General features: G+C 34.5%; 1 protein-coding gene across 1 annotated transcript in view; it reads left to right on the top strand.

The window, feature by feature from the left end:
* The first annotated feature begins 1,049 nt into the window (after window positions 1-1,049).
* LOC150105531 (uncharacterized) overlaps window positions 1,050-26,367 on the top strand; it is a 53,494-nt gene continuing 28,176 nt past the window's right edge. The window contains exon 1 of the mRNA XM_090394873.1: window positions 1,050-1,164. The gene's annotated coding sequence lies outside the window, so the exon portion shown is untranslated. The remainder of the gene's footprint in view (window positions 1,165-26,367) is intronic.

Raw genomic sequence — 26,367 nt, 5'->3', positions numbered from 1 at the left:
TCGGAAAGCGCAAATTTTATTGACGATCAGCTCTTCATTAGAGACGATGCAACTTCTTTCATATTTATAACATTAATTAGCTATGCAATATTACTCCATTCACTTTTGTTAGCATACTCAATAACCCAAGCTGATAACATAACTGTTTCTTTACTTCTTATTTGAGAAAACATTCGATACAAAACCAAAATCACAAAGCCAATGCATTCTATTTTAGACTGACTTCAGAATATGTCTATTTTTCCCTCAAATAGTGAAGCGATATATTCATGGCTCAGTGATTTCATCATATTACCAGCCTATGAAAGAGACCTCAGTTCAAATACCATCAGTAAAGATTGGGGGGGGGGAGAGGCGGGGAGACAGAAGAAAAACGTCATTTAATCTTTTTCAAGATATACAAGCATCAGTCTCTTCCACTCCTGTCTGAAAGTTCCGAAGATATTTTAGTGAGGCTCAAGGGCATATGACTGTCTCATACACGCACATTAAAGTATACAATCTTATAAAAAGTCATATTCTTAGTCAAGTTCCAGGCATAACAGGATCCTTGTCTTCACTGTAACTATATCCCTGCTTCCTCTCATCTTCGCATCAGTATTTAACTCAAATGGTAGTTTAGTGTATAATGATGTATCATTAGTTTGTGTATGTTGTATGTATGACGCATATAGAGTTTTTAAGTAGAACAGAAGCGAAAGGGACAGAGGTGACATCTAACATTCACAAACAATTCTGCGTTTTATAAAGACATCCTTAAAAACAGAAAAACACATGGAGCTAAATGTAAAACATTTTACACCCACACTGTCACCCACACATATAATGACGTTCGACCTTTTCTCACTACCCAACATGCATTTCGCGTCCAGGAACACTTCGGTCAACAAAGTTTCTAGTCCTATGCACCAACTCATGTATATCATTCACTTCAGCGTGACGTCACCCGATGGGCGGTGTCATCTCTGTTGTTCCTTCACTGATGACGTCACTTGCCAGTCAAACGCTAGCTTCCATTCAGGGTACTGGCACCAAGCTATCCCAGTAGTGGCTTATAAAGAGCGGGCTGTCAGCAAAATCCATCGTCTTAAAGTGGGAGTATAGCCGACACGATCACTGAAGACCAGCACAAGAAGTTATCTGTCTTCCTACCACAACTGACAAGTAAGTTTGAAACTCTTCTTCCCTTGCATTGAATAACATTCCAGCTTTAACTACAATGTTGTGCGTGCATGTGTGCAATCGAAGCGCAGTCAGAAGTACAGTCAGACTTTTCATTTCTGCCTAGCTGACAGATCAACTTTTGAATTTACTGTGAATAATGCTGTCAAATAAAAAAAAACATGTTTTATTCCAACATTAGCATCTTCTGATACACAATGACAAACAATTTTATCCCATGCTGTGTCCAGATACTTTAGTCAAGAAAGTTTTAGTCCTGTACAGCAATTCGTGCACATCGATATAGACAGAAAATTAATAGATCTCTCTCTCTCTCATTTTTATCCATATGGATTTTTCCAATAACTACCCATTTTCTGTTCGTTTATTTTTATTTTCGACTATTTATTTATATATACGTGTTTCATTCTGCCCATCCATCAGCATTGCACTCTATCCATTTTATTTATACAAAATAAGCGAGTATTCGATTATCTTATAATTTAAAAAGTTTATATTCTAGTTATTTATTTAGTTGTGTACATATTCTTTCTTTATTTATTTGTTCGACAGTACCTAATAAATTCATATATATTTGTGGATATATAATTTAGAGAAGGAATATCAGTTTATATTGTATGGTTAGACAGATTTATTTTCATTATTCGACTAAATTTCGAGAAAGAATTTGAGTTCTAAAGAAAAGTATACGTCATGATTTCATCTGAAATGATTTTCAAAAGGTGGCAATCGTCCTTAAGGTAGACTGCAGTGTTTTTACAAAAGGTATAACATGATAAGAAAGAGATAACAAAATGGGAATATTTGAAGTATAATACGCAAAACGAGAGCAACAAGAGGCATAAAACTGCCCATAATAGAAAAACAGCAAGAACAGCTGCTATAATAATTTTAAAGGTGAAAAAGATAGAATAAGCTTTTTTCTTTCTGTTGATAATAGGTGAATAGTAATACTTTCTTTATCGCTAATCACGCTATTTTACGTCAGCAGATATTTTTTAAGTTGATATTCCATTATGAACTGAATATATATATATATATATTTCATGTACTCTCAGGAGTACTATTTCTTGACAGTGGATGAAAACATTAAAACGATAATGCATGCTCTCTGTAGGGTACGCTTCAATACCAACTAATGGAGAATCCAGTTCAATGTTGCTAAGCTGGTCCGTCACCAGAGGACAATAACGAAAAGTAGTGTGGGAAGCTAATGCGATGTTAGGATAATGGTATACATGTTCGTTAATAAATTTGGTTAAATTCGCAATTCTTAAGAGAAATTAAGTTTTTTTCAATGTCGTTAGCTTCAACCTTTAACTCGATAACTAGAATTTTGAGACAAAAATAATAAAAAGCTTTAAGATTGAGATAAATAATTTTATTATTATGTGATATAATATGTTTTTCCTGCTATAATACTACACTAAATGAAGATCCTTATATGATGATTCTTTTTGAAGAAAAAAAAACCATAAATAAAATCACTGAATTAAGTTAACTCATAAGTTATTAAGCGTGTGCTAATATCGAGGCAAGTATGATCTCGTCTATTATGTTTCTATTGCATGTGTTCTCTGGCTGTTCTGTTTATTTAGAGGGAATATAAACTCCAGCGTAAGGGCGAAAAAAAAAATCTTATCACCTCCATATGAAAACAGCAATCTCATTTGTTCAAAAGTCCTCATCCTAGATGGTTTCGAACCCAGGACTTTCTAACAGAAGAGCGCCTATCATTGTGATGGTGTTAATGCTTATGAAAAAAAATGAACCTGGAAATTATTATTCTTCGACTGTTGAGCTATTCAAATCGATCCATTATTATCAACGGCTTTCTTCAGTTTGCTGCTGGACGAATGTCTTCTGATGTTTCTTCCACTCTAGCTGATCTTGCGCATCTCTACGCCCTAAATGGCCACATCATAATTTTAATCAAGTGCTTTAACAAACAACTTAATTCAAAACGCAATTCATACAGAAGGCTACAAGATATAAAATTAAATATCATCTTGCACTAACTTCATGGTTTTTATCAATGTGATCACCGTGACATCTTAGATCACAACTGGTCAATAGACATGTGTTACTATGTCTATACATCATAGAAGTAGTTACAATTAATAGAGAAAATATTGTAAATTTCAGGAAACTTTCGTTGAATTTCTAAAAAAAAAAAATAATAATAATAATAATAGACATATTGTTTATCGGTAAGTAATCAGTACTGATGGTAACACTGTGGTTATCAGCAATCAATGAGGGCCTATTAATAAAGCATGTTCATTTCGCAATAACTCTAAGAGTGAAGCTATGTTGATGCAGCCAGCCATAACTTAACAAAATAGTTTTTATATAAATTAATGATTGCCTGATTGTTCACTACACAAATTTGCACAGTTAGACGTATCACCAACAATTTCTCAAAGCCTCCGTAGATTGGCCAGTATCGACAGTACAATTTGTTTGGAAAGACCTGGGTGACAATCCCCTCTAGGAACGAGAAGAACTTTTATACAGGCTGTTCAACTGAAGTTAGCCGATCTCACACAGGACTGCAGGGAGGTTCCCTCCAGAAAGGTGGTTTTTCATCCCTCAAAACAGGTACCAGCCAGAGGTACAGCTAACAGACATAATACACTGGTCTTTCTTTTTAGCCTTAGTTGCGTCGGCTGTAACCCCAAACATTAACTACAACTAAATTTTACACAACTGCTACATATGATCTGTGGAAGAATGTGTAGGCAATAACTAAATCTAAAAAATTTAACCCACTATAGTTCGCTTTTTACCCAGTAAATTATGAATATTCGTTAATTAATTACAATAATTTATTTTAAGGATGAGATGGAACATAAATGAGCAGGAATAAAAATTATATGACTGAAAATTAACGTACTAAACGAGATTCGTCCCATGTCTTTACTACAAAAAGGCAAAATCGAAACCGAGTGAGATACAGATGCTCCTTAATAATAATAATAATAATAATAATAATTTTCATTAGGTGTGTTCTTACTCGAAAATACTCGGAATTACGTCATGACGTTACATGCAGTCTGTTATTATATCATTTTATAGGCAAGTCGCACGGAAAATATCTCTTCGTGAAAATAACCGTATCTATATATAAAGAGATTCTTATAATTCCGAGTATTTTCTCCGGAATGGTACTCTCTTTTCAGGGGCGCGCCAGTAGTGTCCGGCGCCTGTGTGCGAAACTTTATTTGGCGCCCCTATACCCAGTACCACGCCAGTAGTGTCCGGCGCCTGTGTGCAAAACTGTAGTTGGCGTCCCTATCCCCCCCCCTCCAATAAAAAATCACTTAAAAAAACGTTTTTTTTTTTAAGTATTTCCTCCTCTTTGGCGCCTTTACTATCCTGGAGCCTGTGTGCGTTGCACACATTGCACATATGGCCGGCGCGCCCCTATCTCTTTTGGAGAAGATTTGCTCATCTACACCAGTTTCCATAAATTAAGGAACAAAGAGAAAACTCGCGATAACTCGAGGGGGAAAAACATATGAAACTCAAGTACATTATGTAAAAGGTGACAATATTTGTATACGATAACTTCTGGTCATCGTATACAAATATGTGGCACTATCAGCGGTATATGAAATGAGACATGGAATAAAAGCGGGCGTTTTGGAGTGGTTTCCATTTCGTGTCTCGAGTGAGAACAAGATATTTCCTGTTATCAAATCTTCGGATATTGCTGCGATGAATTCAGGTGGCGAGCTACAGTAAGACTAGGGGCTGGCTAAAGTCAGGCGGTGGTAGCCAGATGATCGCATGTGAGTCGTTCTGTAGTTCACAGACTATGGAATCAATTCCAGGAGATACAGTGAAGGAAGGTCACCCGCTATAACCACAGTGGGTGAACTATATCTCTGCTCACCGAAACAGGAGTGCTACCCCGAATCAGATATGATCTGACCTCGCATTGGCTACAGGAACATTGGTATCTGCTTCTACTGTGCGCAGGAGATTTCACGAAGATGGTCTGTACGTTAGGTGACTGATAGTCTGCGGGGTAGCACTCCTGTTTCGGTGAGCAGAGATATAGTTCACCCACTGTGGTTATAGCGGGTGACCTTCCTTCACTGTATCTCCGGGATGCTGTTTATTTCTCTTGGAATTGATTCCATAGTCTGTGAACCACAGGATGACTATTCCCCACGCCCCAGGAAAGAACGTTTGAAATGAGCCAGGCTTCATCTGGCTTTATCTGGACCAAAGAACAGTGTGGTCGGCATCGTTTACAGAAGAGTTCCGATTATTTGCGATTCCGATTATCGATAAAGCGATACCAGGCGTGCTTTTAACTGGAAAAAAATTATTATTCTTCTAATATTCGTCAAAGGGACACTTATGGTAGATCAAAGAGGTCGTAGACCCCTGTTTCCTCGTATGCAGGTGTGATAGGAAAGACATTTATCCTACAAGAAGACTGCTCATCCTCATCGAACGAAGTACATGGACCAATATATTCAAGAAGAGACTATCGTACATATGAACTGGACAGCAAGGTCTCTTGACATTAATATTATTGATCATGTCTGGAAGCTGTAGGTAGACGAGTTGCTGATCTCAACCACACCCCTTCCGAAACCTTCAGGGACTCTGCAGAGAGTTCTGCGGGAACAATGGTCGTTATTACCAACTGAGCTCCTGAACAAAGTCAGGCCTTTATATACATTAGTTAAGCATTATAAATAGTATGAAACATCGTTTTGAGCACTGTGTTGCTAATAGGTGACGTTCCTTACTGGGATACTTTGACAATTTCATTTTCACCTCTCGTTTACGAGCATTGTCATCATGTACAATAATATAGTAATAATAATAATTTTACTAGGTGTGCTGTTGTTGAATGACATCACGACGTTACGTGCAGACTAACCCATTTGTTACTGAAATAAACCATTTATTTTCAATTTTTGTGGGTGTTTCTTTCACATTTCATAGCATACTGCTTTTCATTGAATTGCATAAAAATTCATTATACAGTATCTGAGTTATCGTGATGTTTTCTCTTTATTCCTTAATTTATGAAAACATGTGATATATAGTAGCGAACAAATTAATCCAAAGAAGCCGAATTTTTCCGTTTTTGGTTTGGTTTCTGTTTCAGTGCACAATAATGTTGGTTTCGGTTTAGTGTTTTCAGGTTTGGTTTTAGTTCACTAATTTGGATGAATGCTACGTGTTTTAACTGTCTGTATAATGTTTCTTAATAGTGTTGGGTTTTTAATATTATAAACAAGTTGGAATTATTAGTGTTTTGTTCATTTTGTGTAGCTATAAAATGAATAGATCTCCAAGATAGCGTTCAAAAATATGTATTCTTTCTCAGCACACATCCATGACTCAAAGACAAATTGCCAATGAGTGTGGTGTTGATTTGGATATTGTTAATGAGATTTTAAAGAGATTTAAGGAGACAGGTACCTTTTCTCCTGACAGAAAAGGAAAATGTGGGCAAAAAAGGAAAACTACACTTACTCAAGATCGTTTACTATTTAGGAAAAACAAAATGAATACAATATTGTCTGCTGTAGACTTAGAGACTTGGCAGCTTGTTGGATTAATGATTCTGACATGACAGTCCGTCGAAGATAGTTGGAAGTAGGGAGAACTGCCCACAGGCCAAAAAAAGAAACAACTGTTGACAAAGGCTATGCAGAAAAAGAGGTTTCACTAGAAAAAGTGTAGAAAGATTGGACTGTTAAGAAGTGGAAGAAGGTCATATTATCAGATGAGAGCCATTTCTTTTTACAAGGAGAGCGAGTACCCTATGTTCGCAAATCAGCGGCTGAGAAGACTTCTCCCACCCACCTTCAAGCTCCTAAACACCCAGCTAAAAATATGTTCTGGGGTTGTTATGCACATGACTGTCCAGAATCACTTGTGCCTGTTGACGGTATGATGAAAAGTGACCAATACATAAAACTATTGGAGACACATGTGGTTCCACAGATCCAGAAAGACAAAGAACTCATCTTCCAACACAATTTCGCTCCATGCCACACTTAAAAAAAGTGAAACAGTTTCTCAAAAATCACAACACCCAATTGCTTCATTGAGGTAACTCTGCTGACATTAACCTAATAGAAAAGTTATGGGCCATAGTAAAAACGAGACTTAGAAAATTAAATTGTGATACAAAGAATAACTTAATGCAATCCATTATAAAAGTATGGTTTCGAGATGTGGAAATAAGAAAATTCCCATGCCTAAGAGAATTAATCAATTTATTAAGAACAGAGGAGCACATATAAATATTAGGTAAAGTTGGAGTTTAATTTTTGTACTTATGTTCTTGCGAAATTAAATTTTTTTCTTTAAAATGTGCGTGTTCGGATTAATTTTAATTTGTTCGCTACTGTATGAGCAAGTGTTTCATAAACACAATTTTTCGTGCCATCTACATCTTTACTAATTTTCTGAAACAAAACTCTACAGAAGCTTATAGGTATTATTTCTCGGAAAATTCCCAGAAATAATAAAGAAATAATAACTCCTAAACAAAAATAGGAGTTATTATTTCAAACCCAAGAGGGAGGAATAAAGAATGCTTTTGATCACTCTGCTTACCGTCGTTTTATCTGATTTTTCTCACTCTTTTTATCATCATTACATGTAATTCTAAACTATGATTAATTTCTATTATTGTACACAATTGGGGTCAATTAGTGCGCAGCATGCATTGTCTTTATACCTTACTCTACTACATAGTTTGTCACTGGTACGCAGTAATCGAATTTTTCGTCTTCGCTTTTTGGATGAATGCGAGAACAATCAACTAGTTTAGAGTCAGTAAGTAAGACATTTGTCCAGCCAGAGCACCAAATTTGGGCATGCGAAGCCATGGCACATATATCTTCCAGTTCTCTTACATTCCTAACACGAAAATGATAAAAACAGATAAACGGCCAATGTAAGTTAAACATCACTCGGATAATGTTCATTATTAAAGCTAAATATACCATTTCAGTTGAATGGCTTATACTAGTATATTCCTCTCGAATGGGTCAAACGTTTCTCCCACAAATGCCAAAAACAAAGTTGGGAGGGAAACAAAATACAAATTTCAGAAGTAAGCTCTTTTGGAATTTACGTATAAGGAATGAAAACAAAAGCAAGCAAACAAGTTTCATAAATTGCGGAACAGTGTTAATGTCTAATATGACATCATAAAAATACAGAGAGAAAAAATAAAGTGAATCATAGTGTAACCGTAAACCACCAAATTATTAAATTCAGCGCCAAGAAATTTAGAAACTATTAAGGTCAAGAGGAAAAATCAATAGTTCTCAATTATGAGGTGTATTACTCATAGTAAAACTTAATTAGTTCTTCAGCGACATTATCATGATAGCTACCATTACAAACTATATTAAACTCTCTCTCTCTCTTCTCTCTCTCTCTCTCTCTCTCTCTCTCTCTCTCCGATAAATCTACTACAGATAAAATTACATTTAAACTGCGTTAGTTTCTTATTTTCGAGTCAAAAATATCAAATCAGTCACCTTTTTAAAGAATATTTCAACCAGCATGACCTACTTTAGCTATGTTATTTAGAGAGTGTTTATTGCTTGAAAGCTACATACTAAATTCTGCGACAACTTTGTGAAGAAGTGGCATCGATGTTAGGACAGCCAACATACAAAATAACACTTTATTTTGAGATATTTTGTTAAAGAATTACCAAAATGGTTGACATTCCTTATTAATGAAGAATTTAGTTCGAAGTTCATTCTGAACTTCGAACTAAATAGTCATGACCAGAATTTCCAGAAACATTAGCGGAAATAAGTGAGCTAATACTTTTTATTTCGATGTACACTTACCCTTGAAAAAAAAGTTTCATTTTGGATATATATTTAAAGGATCCTTTGATCCAGTAACAATAAATTCATACTAAATACAAGAAACTTCTAGCGAGTGAGTGAGTTTCATGTTAAAAATATCCCTTAGTTTTTCACGCGAAAAGTTATGCGTAACCGTCAATAACCTCGCAACACGTGAATAAGGTCTATTTTGAATATTAGCAACACAAATAAATCGTTTACACCACACACCTGAATTATCAGGATTTGATAATAAAAAAAAGGAAAAAAAAAGAACTGACGGTGATTTCGCAACCCTAAACATGAAAAGCGGAGCTGATTTACCACTCTTCCAACACACATCATGATATCGATTGGAACAAAGCACAAAGCCACTTTGCCATTATCTTGAAGAAACCTTTCTTGCTTGTAGGATTAAGGAATCTACTACAACCATTCACTCATAATGATTGTTTCAACAAAATCTAAGGATTTCTCCTAAATGTTTGGAAATTATTTATGGCATCGCTTAACATACTTGATTTGAACTTTGCAATTAATCATATCTGTTTCGACTATTATTACTATAAGACCGCTAATGATTTTTTGATAATCAGATTTCCAAATGTAAAATATGTGTTATAAAGATATGTCATACAGTTATAGTTGTCTATTTGTAGTCATGTTCTAAAATACCTTTCAAAAATATTATGAATACACTAAACTTGGAATTTAACGTGGAAATCAATGATTTGTGTATCACTGATCGCGAGACCTCTAACAAAACATTCCTAAGCTCGATATCGTATACTGTACTTTTGAATTAGCAAGACGTCATCTACAAATTCATAAAATCAAGCAGCCATTTTGCTTACTTACGTTTGCAGTATGGAAGAAGTTACAATTTTTTATGTATTATTAATACTCTTCAGTTGAAACATCTTTTTTTAAACATATGCTGAAGAGTATATGTTTAAAAAATATTGCCGTTTGGAATGTTCTTTTCTTTAGCAATGAATATTCAGTCCTATATTTCCAAGTACTAATTCGAACGAGACGGTAGATGATTCACTTGAAAGTGAAATGGGAAGAAGGGGGGGGGGGAATATAAAGACACTGGGATTACTATAAAGGTAAGGGATAAATCTGAGATAATTATACACAAGAAAGAGAAGAAAGAAATAATGCAGCAATTATCGACCTGGTTGGCGAGTGTTTAACGTATTTGCTCTTCAACCAACAAGCTGCGGGTTCGAATCCCGCCGTGGGAATGGATGTTAGATGTCTTTATGTGGTAGTTGAATTTCATCGTGAGGTGCGCAGGCCTGAAGTGGCTTAAAAAAGTCCAATTTCGGTTTATAGAGCGGGGTTCCAGACTATGGAAAAATTAAATAAAAAAACCACAAATATATATATATAAATAGAAAACATCCTTAGTCCATACATGGTACTAATGTACTACAGTTTTAGAAAAACCTTTCGTGGGTGGGAGCCACATAAAAAATAGAATATTCCCAAAAGAATATTTCGTAAGAAAATAAAAAATGAATGTCGCAGGTAAAAATTTAAGAACTAGTCGACAATAAGAGTTTCGAAAAATATCAGAGTTTCGAAAAATATCAGAGTTTCGAAGGAAAAAAAAAAAAAAATCTATATATATATATAATGCATTTCTAAATTAAATGGACAAACATTTAAAAAATGTATTATTATTATTAAGAGAGACCTTCAGGGTGTCAGAGACTCATCGAGGGAGGCCACATACTACACACACCAGCTATCATACTTATTCTCGAATTCATTCACACGGCTTGCACTGACAACATCCAATGGCAATCCATTCCAATCAGCACCACCCTCTGAGAGAAAAATCTGGCCCTCACACCCTTCTTGGCAGCCTTCATTCTCAGCTTCCAAGGATGCCCTCTCGTCCTTTCTCCACCCTCCATAAAATGAAAAATCCCATCAATTGAAATCTTGTATGTCCCTTTCAGCAGTTTGTAAGTCTCAATCATATCACCCCTCTTTCTCCTATTTGCTAGTGTCTGCAATCTACAAATTCTCAAACTGTCTTCATAATCAGTATTCGACAATCCTGATATCATTTTTAACACTCGCTTTTGTACTCTCTCCAATATATCAGAATCACATCGGAAACCAGGAGACCAGACTACTGTATGGTATTGAAATTAATAGTTTTCACCTCGAATAGCAAAAATATTTCCGAACATGAGTACACCGTGTATGTACAGTGATTATGTTTACTTACATGAGAACTTATAATCAATGTGTTTTGGGTATCAGTAGCTGTGGAACTACTGATAAAATCATTTTGAAACTCGATATATCGCAATGTGGTTTTATGAATTAGCACTCATCTGCTAATTCATGAGATCATAGCACGAAAGAAGTTAACAGCCAAAACTAGTTATTTAGATTAGCTCGTGCGAATGACAAAAACATGAGTGCACAGAAATAGACTGAATAACTTCAATTTCATTACAATTTATTAAACATTAAATAATATTTATATTATTAAATAATATCAATAAGTTTCATCTATTTTGTATCTTTTATGTGAATTCCATTCACTTTTCGAGGATGGAATTCGCAACAAAATTCCTGTCTCTCTGAAAAATCAGTTGAGATAAAGGCACGTTTTAGCACTATTTCTGAGTTATCTAATACTTGGCTCCCAGAAAGGTTATAAACCAACAGTATTAATGTACTCTTAATCTAAATCCCACCCACAAAAGACTGTTAGTTTACAGCTTAATATTAGTACCGTGAGTGTACTAAAGATGAGATAATCCGGAATCTCTTCTTCTCTAGTTTTCATTTTGTCGGCTGGCATTCCTCCCAGTTGATTCTTGCTGTTTACAAGCGTGTCAGCAAGCGTGCAATCGCCATGGCCACACAACAACGGCAGAAGGAAGTGCCTTTCAGATTGCAAGGTCATCAGAAAACTTTATTGTTGTTTATTTTCAATTCATTTGAAACCTCTGATAAGAAAGGTGGTGGTCTCAAATCAGACGATAACAGTCACAACTTTGCTTTTTTACCTAAGTCAAAAATGATAGAGTGTGCAAATTAAAGAAAATACTAAGTCCTTTCCCTCATAATAACCGTCTACCGTGTCTATTCACGTCTTTATTATGGAAGAATTTAGAATTGCAAGCATCTCCCCGAATGGTCGATAGTCAGGGTCATCAGTGATCTCCATCCATTTTAATTCTGGCTGTTTACTGATTTCCGTTATTTGGCACTGATCATAGGAACGAAATCGATCAGAAGTTTGAAAGTTAAAGAAGAGAAAGAAGTTTTCTTCACATTTTAATAAAGATGTACCCTCGTTACTTATCAGATTATAACCAATATATAAACCGGGAGAGCGGTCCTTTTGTTAGAAGACATAAATCTTCATTTTATGAATACTGGTTCCTGTCAATATAAAACATTATTTCTTGGACAGAAGAACGATGGATACATCCCTTTTTTTAGTAAAATCAACAAGAAACTAACTGTTAGTTACATGAAACATATTGTAATGTATAATGTATGTAATGTTATTATTATTATTGTTATTATTATTATTACGAGTAAATATTAGAATGGGATTATGGGCACAGAAATGCCTAATCTCGTTTCTACTTATTGTGTGCAAAGATTACAATTTTGATGTAATAGAATATGTTTTGATTATCTAGAAAACACTAAGAAGATTGTTTCTCGTGATTCACTACTCAAATCATAATGATGTTGCATGTTTTATTAATGATATTTTTGATATTTTGACTCTTTAATCTTTTGGCGAAACTATATCAAAATATCGTAGTTAACCCCTGTTATCTAAACTATTTCATAAACAAATGTTGCTGCTTCCGCAGACCAACCTGTTCGAAACATTTCCCCCTCTACTTTCTCTATTCTAAAGAAGCTATTGGACTCACATATACATCATATACGGTGCTAAAGTTTTCCAAAGTGCTCCAGAGAAGGGAAACCTATCAAGTAGAAGCCTATGGCGAATAGACATACATATACGAATCAATTCCTATGCCTAAAGCATTCCAGCAAGGTGAGGTCTACGTCAGCAGACTCGAGATAACTCGAAGTTTCTTTCAAACTTCATTTACACGGCCCAGATGGCTAGAAGTTTCGATCGTAAAATTCAAGAATTCCTGATTCAGCTAATAGTATTCCTTGAGGGGGAGGGGAAGAATCCATGATTCTGCATTCAAGTAAAGCACATTTTTCTAAGATGCAATTCTGACTACCTAAAAGGTGAATTCAAAGTTAAAATAACACTGATAAATAGTGCCAAGTTTAATTCAAATATCACATGATTTGTTTTCCGTTCTCGAAGAAGGGAGAAGATTACCTAGGCCCAAATAAAACGAAAAGATCATGCTGTTTTTTAAGGTTAAAAATATTAAATAATTGCCTCTTATTTGCCATGAAAGGCTGCTACATAAATGTACTGGGATTGCAATATAGGTCAGATACTTCAGGTTTTATCTGACTGGGATCTGGTAATAACAAAAAAAAAAAAAAAATAACTTTATCCAATTTAAAAATAACTTAGCCATGTATCAATCGTGATGAAGAAACTACGCGTCGCTAAAACATGGAAATATGTCCAAGCTAACTGTTCTTTGTAAAATCATTCAGAAAAGAAAGCTTAATTTCATTATCGATATGCTTATCAATTTTATAATCATAAACGTCTTGCTTAGTGAAATAAATTACTCGGAAAAGTTCCACAAAAACTCTCTTTAGTGAATTTCTCTGGACATATCAAAAGATGAATATTCTTTGTTCATCTTAATAAGAAAGCAGGAAATGAATGAAACCGCATATCTTTTACTTAACGAAATGAAATTCGCTTCGATGCTTACACGAAATCAATAATCTCTGAGTCTTATTATTTCAAACAAGACGAAACATCTCTACTTAACTGAAAATCAACAAGAAATCTTGACTTAAACTGTTCCTTCCTTTCTGCCTTTGTCAGGGATGTGCATTAGCTGGTATCGATACAGTGGCTTCTTGAGTAACTCGCCTTTGTTGACAGTAAATTAGCAGTTTCATCATATTCTGCACAACAAGCACGCGAAATGTCACCAGCCGCAATAATTGAGCCAAGCCTGACACGCTATATTATCTTAATCTTTCGCATTCACTGGAGTACCTAATGCAGTGGAATAAACGGTCCATCTTCTTACAGGTCACCCCAAGAAGGATTATGCCCAGTCATAATAATAATAGTTCATATCCACGCGCGCACACCTGGATATTATTCAACAGTTGCAGGGATAGTTTATTTTTTAATTTCTAGTTCTATTTAGCATAAAGAAACAGCAGAATTCCCTTATCAACAGACAGAATTTCATGTTTTAAAGATTAGTTAAGTGATACCAAACAACTTAAAATTCAATCCAATAAAAGTGACTACATAAGGGGGAAATGCTCTTCCCTCCCTAAAATGAAAAATTTTCCTCATCGCAAAAGAAAGCACTCATTCACTCATTTATTAACATCGTAACTTGTGCATGTTTTGTTTCAAAGGAAGAGAAGATTGAGCAGGTATTGGGAGCATTAAAGACAGAAAAACAGAAAGTGAGGATAGCTGTTCCTATCTATTTTTGTTTTGTTAATTTTTCATCGTGGTGAAAATAGTTTATATATATATTATAGAATTAGAGAAACAACGCAAATTAGAGGTTACTCAAAATGTTTCAGTGCTGATGAAATGAAAAGAGATAGCTTCAGATAATTATAATCGTCGTTAAAGACATTAAAATATTAAATGAAATGCATATTTTGAGTCTGATGAAGACTTAAACTGGAAAAATTATAAACTCATCCATCAATAAGTTATAATGTGATCACAAATTCTCCAAGTTCTTATATAACCCAATACATTAAATGGACAGGGAATGGTTTCACTGCCCGATGTAATTCTAAGCATTGCCTATTGGAGAATTGAAGTATAACTATATAATGTATGATTCAAAAATAAAGCTGAGCTTTTAGTTCATCTAATTCTACTGTGCCACTGGCCTACGATATTAGCGCTATACATTTTCAACCTTTTGTGCTGACAAAATATGCAAAAGTATGAATGCAATAAAACTGAATGGAAAATATGCAAGCAGATTAAGGAGAGAATTAAATGTAATCTATTGTTTAATCTGTTTGAAAAACACAAACGTTACATTCTGTTTCTTGCATTCTTTTTTATTATTATTTAAGCACGTTTGTTTGGTAGTTGTAATTATGATTATACAGTCCTATCAGACATCGTTAACTACATACAACAATAAAGAAAGAAAGAAAGAAGAGAAGAGAACTGTCTCTTGTGAGAATCGCACTTGGTGTTGAAACACTAAATCTAGAAACAATTTCTTCTGAAAGAAAATACAGTTCTCTCCTGAGATATGCACATACATAAAATTTAACATATTAGAAAAAAAAAGAGTTTTATTCTAATTCCCTTTGGATTTAACATCCCTTTGTGAGGGACAGTTTAGTTTAACAACTGACTGTAGTACATTCAAAAGCAATTATGCAGTAATGCCCTAATAGAGATACATGATATAAAGAGAAATAAAATAAATAAAAAGATAAAGGTTTGAAATATATGCTGTATTGACGTTTTATTATTCTTCTACTATTCAAGTTTCCGGCTTACTTTTTTTTTCCGTATTATGGAACCTCAGGGCTTCAGGAGAACTTGTCTAGGTTCCATAGAGTATACGGACATTTATACTTGTATTAGAAAAGTTCAATTTTTAGTCGACTATTTAGAATGTTCATTCATAGTGAAATAAAATAATAATTTCATATACTATCATATTCCTATCTCATAGAAAAATAATATATTGAGAACGATAATGTTCATTGTACAGTCCTATATTAGCGTAATTCTTTGTGTGTGTGTGTGTGTGTGTGTGTGTGTGTGTGTGTGTGTGTGTGTGTGTGTGTGTGTGTGTGTGTGTGTGTGTGTGTTCATGCATAAAATATTACGCATATAGACAAATTATCGATCTGTTGGTTTAGCAAAATGGTAATGGCCTTTAGTTTAATACAAACAATATATAAATATAAGAGCCCAGATTCTTATTAGTTATAACGAAGTTCGTGCTTATCATTGTAAAGAATTCTTTATTATTATTATTATTGTTGCTGCTGTTATAATAATATTATTTTTAAAATGATTATTATTGATTGTAGTTGTGTGTAGTGGGAGGATATTTGTGGCGGAGTGGAGTGGAATGGATTGACCTTCCCTTCCGCGATGAATCACTGGACTCCTAGGAGGTGTCACGTAATAATAATAATAATAATAATAATAATAATAATAATAATAATAATAATAATATGCTGCCCTGCTAGCCATATTAATATCTCTTTATGGCGATTTTCTTAATGTGCATTTGCGATTAATATTATTTTTATTATTAATAATGTAACTACTCTCGAAGACCAATAAGGTTATTATTATTATTAAAAACTTATATTATTAATTTACAATATTAAATCTACTTATTGTAACAAATTTTTATACCATAGTGTTAGTTTTTGTTTAAGTATCTTTGAAAAAAAAATTTGAAATATTTAAAAAAAAATATTATTAAATAAATAATAAAACATGTCTCAGTAGCGCAGTTCAGCAACACACCCTTTGTTTGGAGCATCTAGTATTGAATCCCGTCTATGATGCAAGGATACATTTCTAACAGCTTTTTAACTAAAGATGCGTTAACCGATCTCGTATGGAAGAAATATGATTTTTTCCTTCCCAAAGCTGATAAACCAGAACTGAACCAATGCGATTAACATACATGATAAGTTCGCATCGTATCTTCAACTGCCTAGTAGTAAAACAACAGCTTTCCTAATGCTGGTTTGAATGGCTAAGTGAATCTTTCTTTTCGCCTTCTCTCTCTCTCTCTCTCTCTCTCTCTCTCTCTCTCTCAAATCTACAAGAAATGGAGTGGAACCAAATGTGGTATGGATATCATGTTTCAGAATATTTTAGGTGGAGGACTGCCATTGTACGATTACGGCGTCAAACTACTACCCTGCTTAGTAGGGGGGGAGTCTCAAATGGCTTGAAAAATTTCCATGTTGTCATTTTTTGGGGAAGGGTTTCCGTTAGCCTACCCAATGCGCAAAGGGTACGAAAGGTTTTTAACCTATCGCGGAATATCGAATGACTAAAAAATTAGTAATCTAGCCCATAAATAAATTCAGCAACCTTTTTTCTCCTAATATGGAGAATGAATTGCAAAAATTAACGTTAAATGTGATTAAAAGACAGCCTGGACATAAACTTTTTCAGCACATCTACGAAATTCCAAATAGTGCATATTCTTTTATCTGTATATCAAGACGCAATGAAATATATCCAATAGAAAGTCACACGAAGGTATAAATGAGGTCCTCTGTGACTTCGTAGACTACATCTTCCTATGATTTCGATTATAGAGTAGTCTTTATATGACCGTCGACCATAGTTTAATCTTCATAGGCATTGCGGACACTGATATATTTTAAACATTATTTTTTGCAGGCAGATAAATTTTAAAAAGGTCTGAACTCAGTGGAAGACGTAACGCTCTACAAGCAAGCCAGTTATTTCTATATCTGGAGAAACGCTTCAGACCATTATGCCTTCGACACCAAATTTTGCAGTGGGATCATGTACTCAGGCATTAGACATTTGCGACAGCTTACACTTACCTGTCTGATCGGGGGGGGGGACACCATAACATGGATTTTGAATGCTCGGAGGTTCGATCACAATAATCTCTGTAGTATGCGATGTTGGTTTCCATGGTTGATGTACAATGCTGTCCTTAAACAGAAACATACATTGTGCAAATCTTCACAAGTAATGTCTTACCAATAACTTGAATTCCTCCATTTTTAACGGGAATTTCCAGATATCTCTTAGGGGCATTTTCTAGTCTTTTTCTTGGCTGAGGTGGCACTGTTTCACTTCCATTGGCCTAGCCTACATTGAGTTTAGGTGAAGCAGTCCTTTTACCAATGTCATGAATGAATAGAGCACTTTCATAGATCGTATAATAACGGCCTCTAGAAATCTGTTAAGTTATGGTCCGTATTCTACTGTCGGTATGCAGTGTACAATCGAACTCGATAGGTATATCTATTTGTCTTATATATAAGGCAATATGTGATGACAGGAATATACATATCAGTAGGTTTTATTCTAGAGCAGGGGTCCCGGTAGTACTTATTTCAACATGGCGTACAGTGGTAATCAGTATTTTCCATATCCATGTACTTATACTTTTTTTCCAAGCTATTTTTTCTCATTTTTCCTTTTGGTTCTAGTTTAAATTCGAATCTTTCCTGCTATTCTCTTTCTTAAAGCTTCATAATTACTTTCCACCAGATCTTTCTGATTCTATATCACCTTGAAAGTCCTTTTCATACTGTCTTATTTTCTGCCTGTCATTGATTCTTATCCTTCAAAACAAAATCAGCATATGTATTCTTATGAAGCATTTTAATGTAATGAATAGAAGAGTAACAAGTGTGTCACTGCTTTCTTTTGTCTCCATACTTTCAGCATCTGAGAATATTTAAAAATAACCACAGGAGGCGCCTCGCTTTGTATTGAATGTTGTCCACTGTTTACAAATTTATATATAGAAATATAATTATGAATCTAAAAATGCAGTTCTTCTTCTTTAGGAATAAGTGTTCGACAGAAACTGTCGAATGTCTCGCATTCGACAGAAACTGTCAGGTCAGGCGGATCAAATTTCCTCATTCCCTTCTCTCCTCCCAAACTCTTCCTTCAAGAACACTGTGCCAGTTCGGATTTAATTTTTTCTAGATCTTCTCTTATCTGGTCTCTCCACTTTTTCCATGATCTCTAGGTCTTCTTGGTCGTCCTCTAGGTCTCTTCCTCTCAAATTTCATTTCATACATTCTTCTTGGTGTCCTTTCCAAATTCATTCTCATTAGATATCCAAACTACTTCAAACGAGAGTTCATCATTTCTTAGATACTTTTTATAGCCCTGAACTTTTCTTAATGTCCACATTTCTTATTTTTTCTTTTCTTGTTTTTGCCAACATTGTCGTTAAAACTTTTATTTCCATTGTTTGTATTATATTCAGGTCTCTTTTTGTTAGTCTTCTTTAACTCTCGCATTCCACTAGCGTGTTTATTTTTTCTTTTCTGCTTCCACTTGTTCTTCCACACATCTATCCTGCTGTTCCTGCCATTATATCTCGAAGTTTTCCCCGTTCCTGGTCCACATTATCTGTAGTTAACTCATGGGCATTAGACCTAATCCGAAACTAAAATTTCTACTTAAGTTCATACTATTTCAACGTCCATAGTTTCAGCATGCTATCTCTTTTTTTTCTTTCCACATTTATCTTCTATATATACCTTAAAAGTGGCTATAAGAAGCCCATGATCTCCATCTTAAGGCAAAACTTTGAATATCATAACTACCTTTCTCTTCCTTCATTCTTTATCATAGATGAAATAATCTATTATCGATTTTTGCTCACCATCCTAGCTACATATTGTAATTCTGTGGCTTTGTCTTTTTTGAAACCGGCTGTTTCCACTTTTGAGATAATTTCTGATTCAAAAATCAAATAACCTTTGTCCTTCCTCATTTCTTTGACCAAAACTAAATAGGCCCAACATTTTTCTACTCCTATTCTTTCTTCTCCAACCTGTGCATTTAGATCTCCTAAAATGATTACACTCGTATTCTGAATAACATCCTCCAAATGTTCCTCAATATGTACAGAATGATTGATTTATTATATTTGAATTTCATCCAGAAGGCATTTTAATTCCGTAAATTTAGTTAACCCTACTTATTCAATGTAAATTACCAGACTTATAAATGTGGAAATAGTGTAGAAAATTCGAAGTATTGTTCTTCATAGTATCAGGTCTTGTTCTCTACATCAGAAAACTGCAACATCACTAGTTGAAACAAGGAATAAGTTTGTCATTAAAAATAGTGAGATATGTTCGCACTCTCTGAATAATGTCTCCTAAATACGGATGTACTTTCTTTTTGAGTGCAGTGCGATCAGGGAATTAAATTCTAAAGGATAGATGCCTGCCATAATGTCAAGTAACATAGTTGCCTTCGGCATAATTCTTTCGATGTTTATTTGTGCTTGAGAGGAATTGTTTCTCATGTCGATCGCCTGTTCAAACTTTATAGCTCTGAAATAATGTCCCCTAAATGGTTAAAAACTACATCAACTCTTTGAAGAAACTTGTTTCTTCAAATGATAGTGTAACTTAAAAAGTCTTTTGCTGAAATCTTTAGCATCAATCCTTACGACAAGAAAAAAAAAGTTTATCAGTCTAGCTATTTTCAAAACAAACGGCAAAAGCGTGCGTAGACACACTGGGGAGTTCGTCAAAATGAGTTGATTTAGCGGAAAACAGTTGTATTTTACCTCCGAGAAAAAAAGATTTAAAATAGCCAGTTTCAAAAAATATGTCCATACTCAGTCCCAGTCACTCACTTGTTTAATTCCGTAGATTAATTTAAGTTAATCATTTAATTTAATTTTATTTGTTACTTAAAGTGCTTTGGAGTTCGTTTAACATAACAGGGAGAAAAAGACTAGAAATAATGAGTTGTTGTTATTTAACACTACCACTTCCAAATTCCAGTTCACTTTACCTCTCTTTTCTTATTTTTTTTCATTCGTTTCTTACTATCCTTTTTCTTCTGCTTCTTTCCTCTTTTTCCACTACTTCTTATGCCGTTATTCGTCTTTTCTTATCATATGCATTTTTCTCTCAGTGTTCTGATCATTTTTTTCTCCTTCACTGTTTTTGCTCTTCGGTGTGTTGGTTCTTTTTTTTTTTTTTTGTTCTTCATCCTCATAGTCATCACATCACTCATGACAGGCAATATTATAATGTCACAGTCCTAGGAAAAGTAAATATTCCTTCCCTCATTCTCTCCGCACCATTCTCATCTACACCTATTAAGCTGTGGCGACTCTGTTTCTAAAACGGCGACAAAGAACTGAGAAAAGGTATAACATGAGTAAATGTTCCGAAGCGAGTAAAAGCTGAACAGAATATCTTATGTCAACTAAACTTAATCTTTAGAGAAAATCTTGCGCCCTGATGGAAGCCATTTTAGCTGAAAATCAAATATAGGGGAGATGTGCAATGGGGAAAGGGGGGGTGACAGGAGAAAATATCATTGGTGCAGCATTTGCTGTTGAGTAAACACTGGATACGGTGTTGCCTCAATAGATTTCCTTAAAGTGCAACCTCTCCGGGAAACAATCTGTGCGCAGCACAACAGAGACATTTACAGGGGCCATCAAAAGGAATGAAGAGGATCGCAACTACAACACACAATAAAGACATAATCTGATTTCACAAAAAGCTCCAGAGGAAGGAGGGGGGGGGAAGAAAAAAGAAAAATGCGAGATCTAAAATGCAGAATATTTTAAAAATCTAAATTAATGAATTCACTTTCTGAGTGTTCAATGGAAAGACAGAGCAGCTTACATTATAACGGTATTTCACGAGAAATGCATCTTATGAAATACATGTTTTCTAAATATTTCCAAATTTCGTAATTTACAAAGACATAACTATATACTTAGTGCTATTAAATTCTGAAGGTAAAAATAAAGGAATATTTTTATTTATTTTTACCTTTCGTTTAATAAAAATAGAAAATGATATGGTTACGACGGAGGAGAGCATTACAATGTTAGCTCATTTTTACCCCATTAGCTATCATCAGTGTATATTTCCCGTCTAAGACATAAGAAACATTCACAAGGCGTGTGCAACTGCAAATTGGTTATGCGATTTCATAGTGAAGTGATAATTTTTCCTTTTCGATTTTTTTCACTGCAAAATGGTAGCCTATACGAACAACAACAACAACAACAGCGTATATATTCGTGCATGTTCTTTTGAACATGATTACAAAAGGTATCACACACTTCTATCAATTGAATCCGTGACAGAGATAACCCAAGTTTTCCCCGCTGCAAAACAGGTTAATCTTTCCCTGGAATTCTACGGAGTGTCATGTAGTGATAATATACTCACTCCATTTACGTTCAGTTCGTTAGTAACTTCCTAGATTTTGTGCTGCAATAACAATTTTTTTCTGAATCAAGTGAGAAGTAGTAATCTTTGAGTAGTAGGCTATTATTTAATATAAAGATATGAGAAAGATGTAAGAAAAGAATGAAATGTAGTATATGTGAAAAAAAATCACTTTATTTTTGCCATCTTCAGCAATGAAAAAAGGGATATAGGAGAAAGACTGCAGAAATTAAGAAGGGTATCGAAATTAAGTTTAAATCCCAAATGCATCTTTTCATTGATCGTTCTAAATTCAGTTATAACACTGACAACAGTAATTTTATTATAAACTTTTTTCATCATAATAAGATATAAAGCTTCTTCAAAGATATCGAAGTCCTTCTTTCAACAATTTCAAGTTAACACAAAGTAAATACGGAAACATTTAATATATATCAGTTGTAAAAATTTCAAAATCGATGGTGTGATCTTTTTCAAAAAAAATTCAAGAAAGGATGTTTTGCATATGCTTATGCTGCCGATATCTCTGGGTTCTCTTTTATCAACGAAACAATCGGGAACTTCGAAAGAGCAAAGCAAAATTGCTTTCAAAAGAATTGGTAGCATCACTCAATCATGATGTATCCCCATCAAAATCCGATAATGATAAGTGAATCCAAAGAATTTATTTGTTTTAAAATTACTGTGGTGAATATAATGGTGGGAGAGAAAATGTTTAAACTTAATAGACTTTGTAACAACACAAAGACAACCATAATATCACTTGTGAAACTCCAGTATGTTGATGCTATTTTCTCTCGTTCTTACACCGAATTTCAAATCAATACTGATATTTTCAAATGCTGACATTTACGAGGAAATTCAGTATCGTTTGAAATGCACAAGTGCAGATTTTTTGATAATAGAACATTCATGGTGCAACCAAACTCTTTGTTAATAGGGCTGTTTTCAAACTAGTTTTGCTGTTTAGTTTCGAAACATCGACCACGTGCCACAAGCACATGAAAAACCTGGAAAAAACGTCCCCAACTTTTGCCTTGGAATAATTATGATTCACTAGAAAGACAAGGCGCACCAACATCAGTTCGGACCGAAGCCACAGCAACGAGTATGGAGGTAATGATTGTCCACACCACTAGTTTTGCTGAATTGCTGATCACGTCACTCATGTGTTAAAAAGCTAACACCCGGAACACATCTTATGCTTCACAAAACTGCGGGAGGGTAAAAAAGAAAAAAAAAAGGAGCAAAAGAAAACGTTCAAGAATAGCACTCAAGGCAAATATAAAGAAATCTAACATCCGCATATATAACTAGGAAGCTCTGATATAGATCGATTGAAATTCAGAAAGGCAGTGCTTATAGGACCTCGGTATTTTAAAAACTGTGCTGTATACCACAGAGACCGAAAAGAAAGGAATAAGAAGAGAAGTCATTTGCCATTGAGAAATGTTTCTCTATCATCGATGCCTCCTGCGAAATATATCACTATGGGAGCGAATGAGGATCATACATCAGCCTATCGGCAATCTTGATGCTCACCAGTAAATTAATTTTGAAAGATAATCACTCTTTCGCTGGTGACTGTCAGGATGATGATATAATTCATCATCCTGACATGATGATGATGATGATGTTGTAGCAAGAGGGGGTGGTATGATTGAGACTTACAAACTTCTGAAAGGATCGTACAGGATTTCAATTGATGGAATTTTTCATTTTATGGAAGGTGGAGAAAGGACAAGTGGGCATCCTTGGAATCTGAGAATGAATGCCGCTAAGGAGTGAGGGCTAGACTGGAATGGATTGCCATTGGATGTAATGTATGCAAGCAGTGTGAATGAATTCAAGAATAAGTATGGTAGCTGGTGCGTGTGGTATGTGGCCTCCCTGTAGGTTTCTCTTAATTAATATACCAAAATTTGAAACTATTTGATCAAAGGAAAGATTTCAGTCACTCTGGGTAGTTAATGTAGCTTTTCGCTTACATCATGAGAAATGGTTGGTCTAACATAACTTTATCCAAGTGGCTATAGCTAGACCCAAAAGTATGATTCCCTTTAGTAATTTACATAACAACCTCCCCATCCCTTTTAAGTGCTTTTGGTTTATATCAGAATTATTTGCTCTACAGTTGTTTTTTTTCTTTGTTTTTCATTTTAATTAATAAAGGATATGACGAAGAAGACGAAAATTCATTTACTCTTAGAAAGGATCTGTTTTGTCATTCCTCAAAGCTCTTTTTTCTAAAAACAAACGCGCTTGATAATTTTTCTATAATGAAAAAATTTCTTACTGAGATAAACCGCTTTCGTTAATTTTTAAAAAATGTTGATTTCCTTGATCCGTTCTGTAATCTGAGAAATTAAATGAAATTTGAAAAAAAAGTAACTCTTTCTTGAAAAACTGAATTTTTTCTTTTTTTAAAGTCCAACATCGGATAAACCGGTAGTTCTTTAGAAAATATTTGTCAAGTACATATGTGCTATATCAATGACATCGCAATTTCTTGATATACAATCTCGAGTGGTATACAAGATTTATTACTAAATATAAAATGAAAGCGTTAATTTTTTTCGTTGATAATTAAATATTGTGCATAAGCGATTAATATAACTTTAAATTCTAATTTCATCTGTTGTGACTTGGAACTCCGGCGCAGTTTCTAGTAAATGTAAAATACTTAAAATGCTTTTATATCTTCTCAATAAATGAGAATGCCAGAAACATACTACAATGACTTTTAAATCTATCTTGGGAGAGGGTTAAATTGCAGATAGACTCGTAGTATATCGTGCTACCGGAATAAATATTCTTATTCCAAACTTATCGCAAAAGAAAAGATGAAATTGAATAAAAATAAGTAAGACAAATTAGCCAACATTGTTCCTAATATTTTAGTTCCATGTAAATCTCTCTCTGCTAAATTAAAAAAAAACCTTCTTAAGTTTTTGATTCCCTGCCTATCTAATAAAAGAAAGATAACTCGATTTCTTTTATGGGTTTCGTGCGACACTTCAGGTGAGAACAATACGGCAAACTCTACTTATATCGAAATAAAAGTTTTTGCTAAAACTCAAACACGAAAAGAAATGGAAACTTTCACGGCATTTCTTTTCGAGATAGAAAAGGTATGAAGGAATAATTATATATGCGTGGTTTAAGCAAATTTTGTTATTTTTATTTTTTTATAAACAAAAATTATTCTTACATTTTGTTTTCGTTTGCATAATAAAGAAACATAACAAATCTATTCTGAACAGCATTTATTAAGGCACAAATTGCATTGATTTTCTTGTTCAATAATGCCTTATATATACAACGCTATATAGCGTGACTTCAAAATGAATTTTAAAGTTCCGCTGCACTTAAGAGCGGAATCTTGAAAGATGTAAAATTACACACACACACACACACACACACACACACACACACACACACACACACACACACACACACACACACACACTTATATTTATATAACAATGGTGAATTTTTTCAGTGTATTTACAGCATTTCTTCATGATAAAATTCCGGACTAATTGGCTGTGGATTATTTGACTCCTACTGCAAACATGGATGACGGTAAATGTTTTTGGGTGGGAGTGAACGTCATTGCCCAGTATTATACTACTCTACTTACTAGAAACTTGAAATGGCGAAAGATGTCCAGATCATTTAACCCTTAGACCACCCGATGATACTACGAATGTACGGCAAATTAACAGACGTTTTGGGTGAGATTCGGGGGGGGGGGGGGGGGGGAAAGGCGTGATAAAAAAAAAAGTTTACTGAGTGACTGCCGTATGACACTACTGCAGTTAAGCACAAAACATCTCGTTGGATTTGCGAAGTAGAATCTGCGGGCAATTCGCCGTTTATGTTAATTGTAGCTGCGTTTTTGAGAAATAATACTCTAGTATAATATGACTGTCATTCACGATTTTACTATCAATGAACACCTTGTGTTGCTCATAAAAACAGAAGCATCACTATCCGCGAGTTAGATAACCATTTGGGAATCAGGCTTGGTTCACATCTAAGCATACGGACAGAATTTCGTATCGTTCAAAACGAGTATTTTCCAGTCCTTTTGAAGGCTCTGCTTTTCCTACAGGAATTTTTGGCCTAAAAAAGGGGAACGAAAGTTGTTCTTCACCTTTCTTACTCTCCCCAGATGTGGCCTCGTCTACATTTTTTTTTCAAAACGTAATATATCATATCAGGAAGATTTCATGGT

This window comes from Typopeltis vanoorti, chromosome 6 (genome assembly GCF_054136105.1).
Source record: "Typopeltis vanoorti isolate ZY-2024b chromosome 6, IOZ_Tvanoo_1.0, whole genome shotgun sequence".
NCBI lineage: Eukaryota > Metazoa > Arthropoda > Arachnida > Uropygi > Thelyphonidae > Typopeltis > Typopeltis vanoorti.
Note: the sequence above shows the minus strand (reverse complement) of the source record. Positions and strands in the feature narration are given on the sequence as shown.